The following is a 7,981-nucleotide window of genomic DNA, read 5'->3' on the forward strand; positions in this document are numbered from 1 at the left end:
AGGGACATTTCATAGCAGAGTTGTTCAGCAGCAATGCGCTTGCGCCGTACTTCTCAGCAGGACAACGGCCGACACAGCGCATGCGCCGGGAGCCTCGGCAGAGTTAAAGGGTAGGGAAAAATTATGAGCCAGTGCGCACGCGCAGCGGAAAGGAAGATCTCTTATACCGAACATGTTCTATTAAATTTGCCTACCGCTCACTGCGCGCGCGAGGTCTGATCATCTGCAGCATCCTGACTGTCAGTCTCTCCCTGCTCCCAACACTCTCACACATGTGGGGTCTGTGCAGTATATGGGGGGCTGTCTGAGCAGTATATGGGGGGCTGTCTGCGCAGTATATGGGGGGCTGTCTGCGCAGTATATGGGGGGCTGTCTGTGCAGTATATGGGGGGCTGTCTGCGCAGTATATTGGGGGTCTGTGCATTATATGGGGGGCTGTCTGTGCAGTATATGGGGGGCTGTCTGTACAGTATATGGGGGGCTGTCTGCACAGTATATGGGGGGCTGTCTGCGCAGTATATGGGGGGCTGTCTGCGCAGTATATGGGGGGCTGTCTGTGCAGTATATGGGGGGCTGTCTGCGCAGTATATTGGGGGTCTGTGCATTATATGGGGGGCTGTCTGTGCAGTATATGGGGGGATGTCTGTGCAGTATATGGGGGGCTGTCTGTACAGTATATGGGGGGCTGTCTGCACAGTATATGGGGGGCTGTCTGCGCAGTATATGGGGGGCTGTCTGCGCAGTATATGGGGTCTGTCTGCGCAGTATATGGGGGGCTGTCTGCGCAGTATATGGGGGGCTGTCTGCGCAGTATATGGGGGGCTGTCTGCGCAGTATATGGGGGGGTCTGTCTGCACAGTATATTTTGGGGGGCTGTCTGCGCAGTATATGGGGGGCTGTCTGCGCAGTATATGGGGGGCTGTCTGCGCAGTATATGGGGGTCTGTCTGCGCAGTATATGGGGGGCTGTCTGCGCAGTATATGGGGGGCTGTCTGCGCAGTATATGGGGGGCTGTCTGCGCAGTATATTTTGGGGGGCTGTCTGCGCAGTATATGGGGGTCTGTCTGCGCAGTATATGGGGGTCTGTCTGCGCAGTATATGGGGTCTGTCTGCGCAGTATATGGGGGGCTGTCTCTGCAGTATATGGGGGGCTGTCTGCGCAGTATATGGGGGTCTGTCTGCACAGTATATTTTGGGGGGCTGTCTGCGCAGTATATGGGGGGGGGCTGTCTGCGCAGTATATTTTGGGGGGCTGTCTGCGCAGTATATGGGGGGGCTGTCTGCGCAGTATATTTTGGGGGGCTGTCTGCGCAGTATATTTTGGGGGGCTCTCTGCGCAGTATATTTTGGGGGGGCTGTCTGCGCAGTATATTTTGGGGGGGCTGTCTGCGCAGTATATTTTGGGGGGCTGTCTGCGCAGTATATTTTGGGGGGCTGTCTGCACAGTATATGGGGGGCTGTCTGCGCAGTATATGGGGGCTGTCTGTGCAGTATATGGGGGGCTGTCTGCGCAGTATATTTTGGGGGGCTGTCTGCGCAGTATATGAGGGTCTGTCTGCGCAGTATATGGGGGTCTGTCTGTGCAGTATATGGGGGTCTGTCTGTGCAGTATATGGGGGGTCTGTCTGTGCAGTATATGGGGGGCTGTCTGCGCAGTATATGGGGGGCTGTCTGCGCAGTATATGGGGGTCTGTCTGCGCAGTATATAGGGGCTGTCTGCGCAGTATATGGGGGGCTGTCTGTGCAGTATATGGAGGGCTGTCTGCGCAGTATATTTTGGGGGGCTGTCTGCACAATATATGGGGGGCTGTCTGCGCAGTATATAGGGGCTGTCTGCGCAGTATATGGAGGGCTGTCTGCGCAGTATATGGGGGGCTGTCTGCGCAGTATATTTTGGGGGGCTGTCTGCGCAGTATATTTTGGGGGGCTGTCTGCGAAGTATATTTTGGGGGGCTGTCTGCGCAGTATATTTTGGGGGGCTGTCTGCGCAGTATATGGGGGGGCTGTCTGCGCAGTATATGGGGGGGCTGTCTGCGCAGTATATGGGGGGGCTGTCTGCGCAGTATATGGGGGGGCTGTCTGCGCAGTATATTTTGGGGGGGCTGTCTGCGCAATATATTTTGGGGTCTGTCTGCGCAGTATATTTTGGGGGGCTGTCTGCGCAGTATATTTTGGGGGGGCTGTCTGTGCAGTATATGGGGGGCTGTCTGTGCAGTATATGGGGGGCTGTCTGTGCAGTATATGGGGGGGCTGTCTGTGCAGTATATGGGGGGGCTGTCTGCGCAGTATATGGGGGGGCTGTCTGCGCAGTATATGGGGGGGGCTGTCTGCGCAGTATATGGGGGGGCTGTCTGCGCAGTATATGGGGGGGCTCTCTGCGCAGTATATGGGAGGGCTGTCTGTGCAGTATATAGGGGCTGTCTGCGCAGTATATTTTGGGGGGCTGTCTGCGCAGTATATAGGGGCTGTCTGCGCAGTATATAGGGCTGTCTGCGCAGTATATAGGGGCTGTCTGCGCAGTATATGGGGGGCTGTCTGCGCAGTATATGGAGGGCTGTCTGCGCAGTATATGGAGGGCTGTCTGCGCAGTATATGGAGGGCTGTCTGCGCAGTATATGGAGGGCTGTCTGCGCAGTATATGGGGGCTGTCTGCGCAGTATATGGAGGGCTGTCTGCGCAGTATATAGGGGCTGTCTGCGCAGTATATGGAGGGCTGTCTGCGCAGTATATGGAGGGCTGTCTGCGCAGTATATGGAGGGCTGTCTGCGCAGTATATGGGGGGCTGTCTGCGCAGTATATGGGGGGCTGTCTGCGCAGTATATTTTGGGGGGCTGTCTGCTGCAGCAGCATTACGCATAAAGCAATCTTTTGTTTCTTCACATACCACTGTTTTCCTTCAGTTTTTCCCTTAGTTACGGCTGTTTTAACCTCTACAATATGAGGACCTTCTCAAGATGGCTCCTCTGCCAGTTCTGAGGCCAAAACTGCTTTCCCTCACTTTCCATACACACTTGCTGTAGCTACCGCTAGTTCACGTGTGCCCGTGCCGCTCCGTCCCCATTGACTATAATGGGGGCGGAGTTACTGCATGCAGTATTTTTCGTCCGGCTGCCTCTCGGCGTGCGCTGCCATGCTGCCGCCGGAACTCCGCCCCCATTATAGTCAATGGGGATGGAACAGCAGTCCGGGGGCACACGTGAACTAGCGGCAGGACTGATCCGACCGGCTGTTCACCCGCCGGAGTCCCCTACCGCTAGTGTGAAGTTACCCTAACTCAGATATACATGCCTAGCTGTAATAAACTAGCAAAAAAAAATGACAGTTACACTTTAAAAATTAACTGAGATAACATGTTTTCCTCGGAGACTAGAGGGCTTCATATACCAAATCCCAGGGCAATTCGAGCCACTTTGGAACTAAACTTTTTTTTTAAATTTGCAAACCAGAACCAAACATTAAAAGTTTGCTCATTTGTAATATATATTTACTGTGAGCCCCCTCCATCCTGTACAGCAACTATGGTGCACAGGGATTATTTCCATGAGGTCTTTCACTCCAGACTCTTCATTCTCCATCTGGTGTTAATTATCTCTGCTTATTGTTTTTGATTCTTGAACATATAATTACAGAGTCAAAAATCTTCTCCAGCCTAAGTGGCTATCATTTCTGTGCCAAATGTTTATGGTAAATGTATTAGATACAGGGCCAAGCACATATGATATCAATTAGCTGCTTATTATAACATTAAACTCTGTAAAATGGTTGGAAAATGAGAGATAAAGAACACACACAAGTGTAGAGAACTGGTGGAGCAGAAGAAGGTCCCGGGGAGTAAAGTGGCAAAAGAAGAAAGAGGGATGCTGGAGAGTAAAGTGGCAAAAGAAGAAAGAGGAGCCCTGCAGAGTAAAGTGGCAAAAGAAGAAAGAGGAGCCCTGGAGAGTAAAGTGGCAAAAGAAGAAAGAGGAGCCCTGGAGAGTAAAGTGGCAAAAGAAGAAAGAGGAGCCCTGGAGAGTAAAGTGGCAAAAGAAGAAAGAGGGATGCTGGAGAGTAAAGTGGCAAAAGAAGAAAGAGGAGCCCTGCAGAGTAAAGTGGCAAAAGAAGAAAGAGGAGCCCTGGAGAGTAAAGTGGCAAAAGAAGAAAGAGGAGCCCTGGAGAGTAAAGTGGCAAAAGAAGAAAGAGTAGCCCTGGAGAGTAAAGTGGCAAAAGAAGAAAGAGGAGCCCTGGAGAGTAAAGTGGCAAAAGAAGAAAGAGGGATGCTGGAGAGTACAGTGACAAAAGAAGAAAGAGGAGCCCTGGAGAGTAAAGTGGCAAAAGAAGAAAGAGGAGCCCTGGAGAGTAAAGTGGCAAAAGAAGAAAGAGGGGCCCTGGAGAGTAAAGTGGCAAAAGAAGAAAGAGGGGCCCTGGAGAGTAAAGTGGCAAAAGAAGAAAGAGGGATGCTGGAGAGTAAAGTGGCAAAAGAAGAAAGAGGAGCCCTGGAGAGTAAAGTGGCAAAAGAAGAAAGAGGGGCCCTGGAGAGTAAAGTGGCAAAAGAAGAAAGAGGGGCCCTGGAGAGTAAAGTGGCAAAAGAAGAAAGAGGGGCCCTGGAGAGTAAAGTGGCAAAAAAAGAAAGAGGGATGCTGGAGAGTAAAGTGGCAAAAGAAGAAAGAGGAGCCCTGGAGAGTAAAGTGGCAAAAGAAGAAAGAGGAGCCCTGGAGAGTAAAGTGGCAAAAGAAGAAAGAGGGATGCTGGAGAGTACAGTGACAAAAGAAGAAAGAGGAGCCCTGGAGAGTAAAGTGGCAAAAGAAGAAAGAGGAGCCCTGGAGAGTAAAGTGGCAAAAGAAGAAAGAGGAGCCCTGGAGAGTAAAGTGGCAAAAGAAGAAAGAGGAGCCCTGGAGAGTAAAGTGGCAAAAGAAGAAAGAGGGATGCTGGAGAGTACAGTGACAAAAGAAGAAAGAGGGGCCCTGGAGAGTAAAGTGGCAAAAGAAGAAAGAGGGGCCCTGGAGAGTAAAGTGGCAAAAGAAGAAAGAGGGGCCCTGGAGAGTAAAGTGGCTCAGCGTCCCCATCTCAACGTCTTCTTCTGGTCACTCAGTAGTATGGCAGAGTCTCCTCTTGCAAGCACTGGTCCCTAACTGCAGCACTCTAGGGGCTCTGATTGCTCTCCTTATACACAGTTTTAGGCTACTTTCACACTAGCGTTTTTGCTGGATCCGGGAGGGTTCAGCAAAAACGCTTCTGTTGTTGGTAATACAACCATCTGCATCCGTTATGAACGATCCGGTTGTATTATCTTTAACATACCCAAGACGGATCTTGCATGAACTCCATTGAAAGTCAATGGAGGACGGATCCATTTTCTATTGCGTCAGAGAAAACAGATCCGTCCCAGTTGACTTGCATTGTGGGTCAAGACGGATCTGTTTTCTGACGCAGTAGAAAATGGATCCGTCCTCCATTGACTTTCAATGGAGTTCATGCAAGATCCGTCTTGGGTATGTTAAAGATAATACAACCGGATCGTTCATAACGGATGCAGATGGTTGTATTACCAGCAACAGAAGCGTTTTTGATGAACCCTGCCGGATCCAGCAACTGTGTCTTGCTCCGCATCCCAGAATGGAAAGCAAACCGCAGCATGCTACGGTTTGCTCTCCGGTATGAGAACGGAACGGTATGTATTTTGGAGCCTTCCGTTCTGTTCAGTTATGTTTTGTCCCCATTGAGGATGAATTGGGACAAATCAGAAGTGTTTTTTTTCCGGTATTGAGACCCTATGACGGATCTCAATACCGGAAAATATTAATGCTAGTGTGAAAGTAGCCTTAGCTAGACTGGAACCTTCTAGTGGGAGGGGTGGAGTGGAGAAGCTGAGCACAAACAGATACAATGTTACACTTTCTGTCTCTCATAGACTTACATTACCGCTTCAGTGATACTCCGTGCCAATGACACAGCAGATTTTCTAGACAAAAGCAAGTTTCCAGACATAACAGTAATGATGATCGGCAGGGGCTATATTCAAATTCGCGATATTTCCCGAATATTTGGACGAATATTCATAATATATTCACGAATTCGAGATTATTTTCAAATCGGCAATGTAATATTCGCGTAATGCGTGCCAAATATAGGCGTGGGTCACTTTTGCTACATTTTCCAAGCTGCTAGAAGTTTACTGAGACTGGATAAAATGGTTGTCTGGGCAGAACATTAAAAATGGCTTTATATGCAGTTAGAGTGCTCCAATATATTCACGATTGCGCTAATCGGCACTAATGATGTGAATATTTTGGTGCAATACATGAAACTACATTTTAGCAGGTCTGCATGTATGTGTGGACAGCAGAACCTATCACACTGCCTAACACATTGCACTGCAACAGATACACTATATCAGGATATAACCTACACTGACTATCTGTATTATATATATGAACTAACTATCTATCTAATGTAGTGTGGAGAGCACAGAGCATAGCTTGGACACGGCTCTCTCTCTCTCAGAATTTAAAAAAACTGTAGAAAATGGCTGCTGGGGAGGTTCTTATATAGTAGGGGGTAGACAACTTTCCTATTGGTTGCTAAGCTCAGACAAAGACATTGCAGCCTTCTCATTGGCCCACAAGCAAGAAGGGAGGTTACTGATGAGAAAAAAAATCTAAAATATTCGAAATTACGAATATATTTCACTATATTCTAACCATTCGCAAATGCTGAAGTGCCGATATTCGCGATTCGATTATTTGCGCCCAACACTACATAACGGCAGCGATAAACCAGACATTCAAAGGGTCAGACTGTCTGGTTTTAGTGGTAAACAAGTCTGTTCTCCCCCCCCCAAAACATGGCCTCCTTAAACCTTATGGCAGCTGTGGAAAATTACCAGTTTCTCATTCAAAGTCCCAAATGTATCTTAGTATTCATTAACCCTTTCAATAGAGACTTGCAAATACAGTGATAATGAACAGGATGTATATCATAACATGCATATATTATGCAGTTACACAGCATTAAACAGTGCAAGTAACCCTTTTAATGTAAGAACATAGTCCTACCACTTTACTAATCACTAGTCAGACCACACATGGAGTACTGTGTACAGTTCTGGGCTCCTGTGAACAAGGCAGACATAGCAGAGCTGGAGAAGGTCCAGAGGAGGGCAACTAAAGTAATAACTGGAATGGGGCAACTACAGTGCCCTGAAAGATTATCAAAATTAGGGTTATTCACTTTAGAAAAAAGACGACTGAGGGGAGATCCAATTAATATGTATAAATATATCAGGGGTCAGTACATAGATCTCTCCCATCATCTATTTATCCCCAGGACTGTGACTGTGACGAGGGGACATCCTCTGCGTCTGGAGGAAAGAAGGTTTGTTCACAAACATAGAAGAGGATTCTTTACGGTGAGAGCAGTGAGACTATGGAGCTCTCTGCCTGAGGAGGTGGTGATGGTGAGTACAATAAAGGAATTCAGGAGGCGCCTGGATGTATTTCTGGAGCGTAATAATATTACAGGCTATAGCTACTAGAGAGGGGTCGTTGATCCAGGGAGTTATTCTGATGCCTGATTGGAGTCGGGAAGGAATTTTTTATTCCTCTAAAGTGGAGAAAATTGGCTTCTACCTCACAGTTTTTTTTTTTTTACTTCCTCTGGATCAACTTGCAGGTTAACATGCCGAACTGGATGGACAAATGGCTTTTTTCGGCCTTATGTACTATGTTACTATGTAAGATGAATATAACGTTTCATAGGGAAAATAGGCAAATGCCAGACTTTACAATACCCCTGCTCCAGGGCACTACAAAAGGAGAGCCCAAGAACTGGTGGAGTACAAGAGGAGCCCTGGAGAGGTAAGAAGAGAAAGGAGATCCCAAGAACTGGTGCAGCACAATAGGAGCCCTGGAGAGGTAAGAAGAGAAAGGAGAGCCCAAGAACTGGTGCAGTACAAGAGGAGTCCTGGAGAGGTAAGAAGAGAAAGGAGATCCCAAGAACTGGTGCA

The sequence above is a fragment of the Bufo gargarizans genome, chromosome 6 (assembly GCF_014858855.1).
Source record: "Bufo gargarizans isolate SCDJY-AF-19 chromosome 6, ASM1485885v1, whole genome shotgun sequence".
NCBI lineage: Eukaryota > Metazoa > Chordata > Amphibia > Anura > Bufonidae > Bufo > Bufo gargarizans.